Below are 10,450 nucleotides of genomic sequence, written 5' to 3' on the forward strand. Positions count from 1 at the left end.
AAATCAAATATAAATTATTTATAATTAAATCCTGTTATTCAGATTATAAAAAACACATCAATAAATGCACTTTGTAAATAAAAGAAATATAATTTTTTATCAAGAAGAATAAGAAGAATTAAGAGACTGTATAAAAGCTGCATTCATTTCACTGTCTTCTTTTCACCAGCTTCATTTTCTGATTGAATTATTACGCTCCATCATGTTTCTTAATGAAAATCAAGTTCATCAGTCCTGGTGCTATGTCATCTACAGTGTCAGGGGAATGCTTTTTCAGTAATAAAAAGTTTTCTTGTTAGACATAAGTGGGCCATGTTTAAGTGTATAGTATATCCAGTACAGATCATATAGAAGTAATTTTTATGAGATATATTGACTCTGATAACTTGGCCTTTGAGGACAGAGTCGGACTGAAAGGTCTTTTTTGTTCCTTCAGTCTGTGTATTTTGATTGGATCTTGTAAAAAAAAGGTAGTTGAAGCCAGGATGAACTTCTATTAGTCATACACATGAGTATATCACACACTAATCACTAGAAGACAAAAGAGAGGGAAAGAAAAATGTAAGCATTTAGTTGAACAATTACCATTACTGAGCAATTATTTAATTACAAATAAAAAAAAGTTATTTTTGAGCCAGTGTGTAATTGATGTTTACAAAATATAGAACACTGTTTTCTGACTCATCTCTTCTTGTTATACCAGGTAGAAGGAAAATAAGATATATTGTGTGTAGGTTCTCTCCAAATGTACTAATCATAATCTATGTCTCTCATTTAGAAGAAAATGTAATGGGAACTATCATAGTGATTTATAACCCGTTTGACTACAGACCAAATTTTCTATCTAAGTATTTTAAAATATGAAGCTAATGGGAATGTAACAAAGTTTGTTGTTGCTATTGCTTACACAGAAAAGGCCTGACACAAAGTAAAATAAGTAAGTCCATTTTTAAGCAGTGTAATAACTGCACAATTAAGCATCTTATTTCAGTGGTGCCGTAATGACAACACTGTTGCAACTGTGATTAACAGTGCATGGGTCTAACAAAACTACTTAAGTCAGCAGAAAAACTTCTGTAGACTTTTGTGGCCTTTCAAAAGAGTCTGTTCTAAACTCAACCAAATTACTGTTGTATATCAACAGAGAAAATATTTTCTTTGGTGTCATCAGTTATTTTTACTCTGATTTCTAAAATCAGAACATTATGACAAAAGAAACATGATTTGGTGCATTTGCTCAAATATGCAGCATTTTTAGAATTAGCCCTTAATAATTTATGACTTACCAAGGGAAAATAAAATAATTGATAAGCAAGTATTTTTAGAATTCTCACTGAATATTGGGCATTTCTTAGTCCATATGCTGACAGTGTTTTCAGGGAAGACTTGCTCAGAATGCTTATGATGTGCATTGGTTTCAGTATTCAATCATAATCAACAATTCCTGAAGTAGTAATAGTTCAAAATGGCCCCAAGGCCCAATAAAACAAGAACTCCTGAGCTTTGTGACCTTGATCTTTAGAAAAGGTAAAATGTTTAAGACTGAATCTGAACAAGAATGTTGACAAGATGCTATTAAAAGTTTTAGAATTTTCAAATATAATGTGTAATAACTTCGATAAAAGGCTCTTTACTTTATTGCAGAATTCAGTCTCCCTAATTAGATGTAATTTGATCTAGTTTTCAGTACACAGTCACTAAAGAAACAAGATAAATGCTGCAGGAAATGTGGTATGACCTTTTCATTATTGCTTTGTCAGGACATCTGTCAAGAGACTTTTCCTCCATTCCAAGGCAGTCAGACATTGCAATGAATGGTATTAAGGTACAGTTTGTTCTTGGTGGGATACCAGATTATGTTACCAAGTAAGATTCATAATGTACTATAGTCAATAAAATATCAAGATACAAGGTACATAATAAACCTAAATTTATCTTTTGAAGTAAAGATCAACAATTCACTGCACATTTGAAAGGAAGATACGAAAAGACAGAAAAAGACTGCATTATCCACATCCCTGCTAATATTATCTATGATTATATTCCACAATTTTTATCATACAAATCTATTTATGTAATGTTTTTAATAAGCAATTTCATAACATCAACAATGAAAGGCAAATGAGAAATGGTGGCTCAAGATTTGCAAAAGAAAGGATACACAGACTGATAGTTTTCTTACAAAAGGAAAAAATTGGTTAGATTTATCAAATTCTGGGAAGTGTAATAGTTATCGACAGTTTTTAGGAAGCTGCTAAAACTATTCTGTCATTGTATGTTAAAATGAATTGTTTCAGAGACAAAAGAACCATGATAGCCTCACAAAAATTAATAACCTTTTTCAAATGCTTGTTATAGAGTAAAGAAAAAAAGTGACAAGCAGAGAATGTTTCAGTGTGCATGCTTACATTTTCTAGTCTCTTCATATTACTTCTAAGAGAATTGCAAAGAGTAAGAAAAGCACAAGAGACGCGTCAGTGGTATTGACAGTCCTCTCCACTGGGAAAGTTTTAGAGGCTTGGTAATCAAAACATTCCTGGGTATAGAACAATCTAAAACCTAACAGTAATTACCTGCTGCAACAATACACTCTTTGACAAATAATTGCCACTTATCAGTAGCCATGTCTTTATTCACATGAATATACAGTTGAAATATTTAGAATGTTCTTAAACTTTTTACTGATAATTAAATATATTTCCATTACAGCTGTCTTTTCTCCTGGTGTTTCACTTAACCTGTTACATCTCTCATTAAATTAAGCTTCCAATCTTGTAACTGATTATATGCAGAAAGGCTGCTGAACCCAAAACATGTCCCTTGGAGTCTTTCTACCAGTCATTCTGCAGCTGGGGTATAAGACTCCATTCTTTGGAAACTAAAGGATCTCATGTAAGTTTCAAGATTTCTTTCTTTAAACGAAAGAAAAAAAATATTTTATAACTTCCCATTTTAGTTAATACCTTCAATTTGCAGAGCACATAGGTAATGGGGCATATTTAACAGAAGGCAGCCAGTTATTGAAACACTGTGGGTTCAGTCTCATTATTTATGCTATCACTGCAATTTATATAGCTTTTTGGACTGCAGAGACCAAAGGCTATATAAATAAGAATAAGTTAATATTATAAAGAACAATTCCAGGAATTGTCAGTCATGTTTATTAGTATATCAGGCAAGAATGCAGGAAGACTGCTTCCCAGAGTGATGTTCGGTACCATTGAACAATGACATTATGATTTAGCAAATACTTCCATTCTTATTTAATTCCATACAATGTTTCTAAGGCTTTCCAATTCTTCAGTCTGCTTATTCCCACACTCTTCTGCCTTCTTACAAAGAAACACTCTGGGAGTCATGCTTAGTTACAGCTCAGTAGCCTGGTTTATTGTTGTTCTCTGGAATTGAGTCATGCTTGGACATGTCCAGTTACTATTATTTCCTTTAACTTTTCACACAGTGAATAAAGCTGAACTTGGTTTGACTAAAAGAGTGGAGTTAGAATCATGAACATTTGTGAGGGATCTTACAGTGATCTAACAGTGCAGATCCCTAAACCTGGTTTGGCACTGGCAGAAGTCACCTCACCAACGCCATGACCTCCAAATAGGAAATTGTAGGTTTTCATCAAATTTTGTGAACACAACTCTAACTATCAAGAATGACCGGCTCACTGACAGTTAATAACATGCAATTAATAAATCATTAAGCTGCTCCACACCTTATTTGTTCTAACCCACAAGTTGAGCGGTTTTCCCTGCGACAGCCTACCTCTCATTTTTATTGTATACAAAGCTTTGCTCTGTGTGCATACCCAGAATATGACACAGCAGAAAGTAAGTGGAAGATACCTACACTATGTCTCCTTACTACAGGTATTGATCCTGGTCTGAAAATTGTGCCAATAGATCTTATTGCTCTGTACTTGTCTCTAAACATGTCAGCATACTCCCAGTTATGTGCTGCTGATGTTATGTAAGCAAAGGAATGAGCATATGGAGGAGCTCTTCAAGACATCTGGTCTTTTACCAGGACCCTCCTAGTTTTTTGAAGTGCTCCTTACAGCAGTTAAGCTCTTAGCAAAGCAGGTTCCAACAGGACTTACAACTAGGTTAAACACATTACTACCTTCAGAGGACCAAATAGACATCTGAGGTCACTACAATGAGGAAGTGAAACAGATTTATTTCCATAAAATTTATTTAATCTACCAAAAAAGACCTTTACACTCCTAGTGAAGCTAAGCAGATTGATAAAAGGTGGCATTTATAATAAACTAAAAAAATCAGGTAGAATAACTTTTGGCACCACAATTGTGGTATACAGTTTAGCACTGGTACTGTGTCAGTGAACACTTTACATTTAACCAGCAGTAATCTTTGAACCAAACAAGAAATAATAGAGTTCAGGTGAAATCTTCTAAATGTAAATAATATGGGTCAACTATAATCATCCTTTTGATCTTGGAATATAAAGACCTGCCTAATAATTCGCATTCCTCTTATCATTTCTAATGTTCACCTCTTTCCTATGCAGAAGAGGGTTTTTTTTCTTCAAACTTAATAATATTTTAACTAAAAAGCTATAAATATGCAGTGTTTATAATCACATTTTTATGAAACGTTGGAAGTAGGATGAAATAAGTTCAAGAGGAATTAAATAATAAAAAAATGTAACTCAAATCACTTCTGTTTAATATTTATTATAATTTAATGTAGGAGTCATTAAATTTGAATTTGCAAAATATCTTATAACTTGTATTTTATCAGTTACTGTGTAGTCTGTATGTGCTGATTTTTATTTTTTTTTAGGCTTTTTCCCTAAAGTTAAAGTGCATAACTAAGTCTGGACAGCTTTTGATTACTTCCTAAAGAGGAATAAGTAACTTACATAAGCCAGTGACTACAAATTTCATCTGAAAGGACCATGTACAGAAAAAATCTCACACTAGATATAAGCATTTAAATTTAAGGGAGATTCAGTTAGAAAATAAACTTTGAATAGAGAGTTAGTTGCACAGTCTTTTTGATAGTTGACTTTCACATTATACTAGAAGAACTTTCTCAATGACACCCCTATCACTAACTGTAAACATGAATTTCTTGGCATGGTATCTGAGTATATGCAATAAACCAATTAAGACAAAAAATATCTCAAACTAAATATTTGCTTTAGGATATCACAAGTGCCCCAAGGACCCTGAAGGCTGATAGTACTTTTAATTAGACGTTCCATTAGAAGTTTAGATGTTGATTATAGCCAAACTTATACTCTGACCAGTGACTTTTTCACTTGAAAGAAATTATATAAGTAATTGTCATGTTTGCAGATATATAAAGATTGAGACAAAGATTAATGTAGTGGAATGATGATGATGAAAAACCATCTTTATTAGGCGGTAAACTAGGCACAAGTAAAAAACATTAATCTTTGTTATTGGCTAAATATAAAGCTTTATACATAATAAAAGAATATATATAAAAAAAATAGTTCATGTTCTTTAGAGGTAGGAAACTGTACTGGGAAGAAGTGATATCAAAAAGAGCCCTGGGAATCATGAGCCTAAACTTGCAATGACACTGCAGTAGACCGTGCTCAGCGTAAGCTTTTACTGCATACTCAAAACAGCTACATTGTGTCCTTATTTACTATGATAAAATTGCTACTGGAATAGTGGCCATTGTCCACAGTGAAGAAAATGTTGCAGAAACTGGAAGGGTTCAACTGCAAATGTCAATGAAGGTTTGAAAAACCTGCAAGACTGAAGCATTTTGTTGTATTTATTTTACTGCAGACGGATGAAAGACTAACCTAACAATAATGTATAAATAACTGCATTGAGAATAAAAGGGTAAAGAAATTCAGCTTCCAGAAGTTCTTACTTTTTGCTATTTAAACTTAATGTCAGAACATTTTGGTTTTCTACTTTTTTTATAGGACAAGGGGGGGAGATTGATTAATGCTAATATTGCAATTTATCGACTGGCTCTTGGCCAGAACTTCTCTGATAATGTAAGTAATAATACATATATTACTGCAGTTTACCTTTATCATGGGGATTTAAATTACTCTCCCACAGCAAGTGCAAGCAACATAGTGTATTTTTAAATATTTTTTAATAATATGCTAATTTCTATAAGCAAAAATGAAGTAATCATATTCAGTATAACACTTGTTACATACAGATGAGTATCAAAAGATTTAAAGTTTGTTCCTTATTGAAACATCCCTTGGATCATTATTTCAAAACTTTATAGTAACAAAATCAACTTTAACCCTTGTAATTTCAGAGATTTAGAAAATTAGACAATATAATTGTGGTAATTATAAAATCTATGAATAGATAGACGACATTATACTCCAAAAAATTTTTTCCAAAACAATGAGTTACAAGTTTTTATTGACAGAGATTTAACTGTCTTCATGGCTCCATTGTCTGATTGTTGGCTGGATTTCATAAGAGTTTAAGCTAGGATGTAAAAGATGAGGCACAGTATGGAAGAAAGAATTAGGCTAAGAGCAACAGTGACAGTTCCACATAAAATAAAAACAAACCAGAAGAAATAAAATTAAAATTAAATGGAAATTGAAACTACTAGAGCTATGTAATAAGAAATAAAGTAACAAATACTCTAGGTTCTTTATGTAGTGAAATTTGACACCAGACATCCAAAGCAGACTTCATAAAACAAAGGCATTTACTTTAGTATAATTCCAGATGATCTTTAAGTATGGACCTCTTTGAAAAAAACCTTCCATCTAGTATAATATCCTAGTTATCCATTCATAATTGTGATTCTACAGCACACATGGAAAAACAACCATCCTGGAACCATGGTCTAACATGATTTGGAATAGTGCACAGTAAAAAACCAATCATAAGTTATTGATCAGTTTGAGTCCATCCTAATTACAATGAACAAAACTGTTGTGAAGGAAGTAATCTCATCAAGTGAGTAGACTCACAGAAAATCATCAGTACCAATAAACAGCCAGAGTTTCAATTACCTGTTATGTTATTTAGGAAACCTTTTTGTAAAAGGAAAACAAAAATTCAAAGCCAAACAAACAAAATCTCAGCACACAAAACTCAAAATGTCAACCACAAGAGAATTTTACCACAAATATCACTGAAGTGTTTAAACTGCCTTTTTGAAGATGATAAGTAACTCTGATTGTGATAGTGTTTTTTGGGTTTTTTGGACACATTCTCTACAACTAAGAAGTACACCAAAAATTAAAACAAAGAAAATGCTTCATAATTTGTTTTAACAGAAATTTATAAGAATATATAGAGGAAAGAAGCATCATGAAATAACATTATTGCTACTTACTCGAGAATCAAATATTACAACACTTCCTCCTGCAATCTATTTGGTCACATTTCCTTATTGCAAAATGTCAAAGCAGAGCTGCTGGGAAAATACTTCAGTTTAGGATGACGTCAAAATAATTACTTAATATTCAGATGATTATTATTATTAAATATGTTTAACTATCTTGAAAACAAAAAGCAATCAAAAACAAGGAAGAAAACGCATTGGACCAATATTTCACCTCCAGTTAATTGAAATTTTATCTTTTTCTCACATGGACTAACACTTATGGAGATAAGAGCTGTTATTTTTAAATGCTTTTGTTAGATTCACACAAACTTCTTTCTACTTTCAGTTTTTAGCCTAAGGGTGCAGGCACCAGGGAACATCTAAGAGAACTGAGAAATCTCTTATTTTTGATGGTTGCACAAATTTTTGACCATGATAGCACCTCATGTCCTTTCCCTTTTTGTTGTGACAGATAAGCCTAAAAAATTTCAGTTTGAAATGGAAGATAAGCAGTAAGCAGTAAAATGTTTGATGCTTATTCAAAGCTTATCTGAATTGCCCATACTTCCTGAGACCAGAGAGTCTCATAAGATCTACAGTTCTTCCAAATTCCAGACAGTTCAGAAGTACCAGGAAAATTGTTTTTAATCTCTGTATGTTGGCACTTTTCTCTTCGGAGACTTCAGGTAAAACCCGCATATGCAAAGCTGTGCACAAGTTAAAAGTAACAATAATAATATAAAAAACAAAACAAAACAAACAAACATAAAAACCTCAAAACAACCCCAAAGTAAATCTATACCTTAAACAGTTGTTTGATTTTTGAGGACTATTATCACTTTTATTTTGGGCCCCCTCAGCTGCCATCCTATCCTCAATCATGGGTCATCAATATGACTGCCCAGAACACAAATGCTGTTAGTCACATCACATAGTTCTGCATCTCCTCAGTTTATTTTTCATTTAAAGAAATTACTCTTTTACTGTAGCAGCAAATTATACACTCCAAAAAAAATTTAACTCTGGTATGGCATAAAAGGCACACACAAAAAAGAAGTTGCCCTTAAAACAATAATCAGGAAGTAAAAAAAAAAAAAAAAAATCACTGTAGGTTTCATCAGAATAATTAATTCTAGTTTTAACATTTTTGCTACAGAAAAATTGGAAGGCATTTTCAAAATAAAACAGTTAAGCAAATCAAGCCACACTGCATTTTCAACTATGCTCCTGAATAAAAGAATGAAATTCCTAACTTACCACTCCAGCCATTGCAGGCGACCACCCTCACCCCAGCCTAACGTGTCCTGGGAGAAAATGACTGTTCTAAAACAAAACCAGCAAAATCCATGCTTACTAACTTGCATGAGGCATCATGAAACCTGAATTGAGAATGCAGAGGAAATAGGTTTGCCTATGGCAATTGTACTGCACTTGAAACACTTGCTAGCACCTAGTACACATGCTGAATGTCCATGAGTCAGGGTTAGGTGTTTTTCAAGGTACAGAATTATTACTTTCTCTTTACATAGAACTTTCCCTCATTTGGAAACTGTCCTAGCACATCCTGTTAATGTGCATTTCATTAGGATTTAAATGTATTCTAAGGTACAGTCTGTACTGCCCCATTTGAAAAGTCAAGCATTTTTTATCCTCTAATCACAGATGATTTTGGCTTTGATCACTGCATTAGTATCTAAGAATGTCCTGGAATTCAGAAGGACAGAAGCCAGGGCATAGAACTTCCACACAGACAATGGCATGTTCTCAAAGAACACATCTTTTCCCTTCTTCATTTCTACTGATTCTCCCACCCTTGATTTTTCCAAAATCAAGAAACTACATCTAAAATTTTTCTATTTTATACCTTCATGATCTATCTACCAATGTGGTTAGCAGTAATCAACCCAACTTCCCCTCCACCTTTATTTTTAACATTTGAAGTACTTTGTGATTATTTAGAACTGGATTACCCAATGAATTAAAAAAAATATGTCCACTTGACAAGGTCTTTGAAGACTTAAGCATTTTTTCCTTCTAGAGTAATGGACTCCAAGTACTGAAGCTGCAAGCTGACCCCATGTCGGAGTATTCCAGTTTCTGCCAAACCATATGGCACATCTTTATTTAAATGTTAATGATTTTCATGTTCAGCGTGAACTCTTTGAAGTAATGCTGCATTTGTCTTTGATACAAAGTAGCCGATATAAAATAGCTTAATTAAAATAGTTTGATATGAAATAGCTTAATTAAAAGTTAATTCAATAAGTTTTCAATGTGCTGTAACTATAATTCTTGAGCACCAAACTTTCCAATCAGGACATATTTTTAATTGGTAGAAGTGTTGCAGTAGTTTTAGGAAATCTTTTTCAATTAATTTGGAAGCGTTGTTCCAGTTAGTAGAATCAATGCCTCTTGCTATTTATCTTCAGGGGAATGTTTTGTTTCTAAGCAAATTAAATCCCAAAGGACAGAAAGTTGTACTTCAGCAGGCTCTCAATATGTTTTCTGTTTGAAATAATTGCAAATGTGCTGGTTGCTTTTAAAGCATATAATATGACTTCAACTTCTGTGCAAAAGTCCGTGAAAGACATTTTGGATATACGATTTCCCAGGGGAAGCAAATCCATTCTTTGAATAGAAATTACATCAAGACTTCCATGCAAAAACTTATATACACTGCAGTGCTACTGTTAGTCTGACAGTACCTTAGTGTTCCTGTCATGTGTTTTGTTTGTCCTCATCAAAGCTGGACTTCACTGAAAGTAAGTGACAGTGTTCTAAATCAACTCTCACCAGGTGGTCACGTCAAGAAAAGTTTTTAACGAGCCTCCCTAGGTATCAGTAACAGCAGTTAGCACTACATCCCAGGAAGAATAACATACTTACAGTCAATTAGCACTTTGGGCAATGTAGCATAAGGGTTGGTATTTCTGGCAGCAACATTATCCACAAAACAACATGCAATCTACTTCTAGAACTAAGTGTAGAGCACCTTCTTTACAAGTGACCTAAATGCAGGACTGTTCCAAGAGACTGTTTTTCTTCAAGAAGTGCACTTGTTCTGCAAACTAATATACAAGTTTGAAATCCCATCCCACTGGATCCAAATTTCATTTGGTTTCTAG

The 10,450-nt window shown here is 33.2% G+C and overlaps 1 long non-coding RNA gene across 1 annotated transcript; it reads right to left on the bottom strand.

Moving 5' to 3' along the window:
• Positions 1 to 219: 219 nt before the first annotated feature.
• Positions 220 to 10,153, bottom strand: LOC127478639 (uncharacterized). Its single transcript, XR_007907288.1, has 3 exons — positions 10,031 to 10,153; positions 7,335 to 7,412; positions 220 to 531 (listed from the first exon to the last, which is right to left on the bottom strand). It is a non-coding gene; the product is annotated as an uncharacterized LOC127478639 (long non-coding RNA).
• Positions 10,154 to 10,450: the final 297 nt, after the last annotated feature.

The sequence above is a fragment of the Manacus candei genome, unplaced genomic scaffold (genome assembly GCF_025592945.1).
Source record: "Manacus candei isolate 608988 ecotype Guabito, Panama unplaced genomic scaffold, ASM2559294v1 h1tg000005l, whole genome shotgun sequence".
NCBI lineage: Eukaryota > Metazoa > Chordata > Aves > Passeriformes > Pipridae > Manacus > Manacus candei.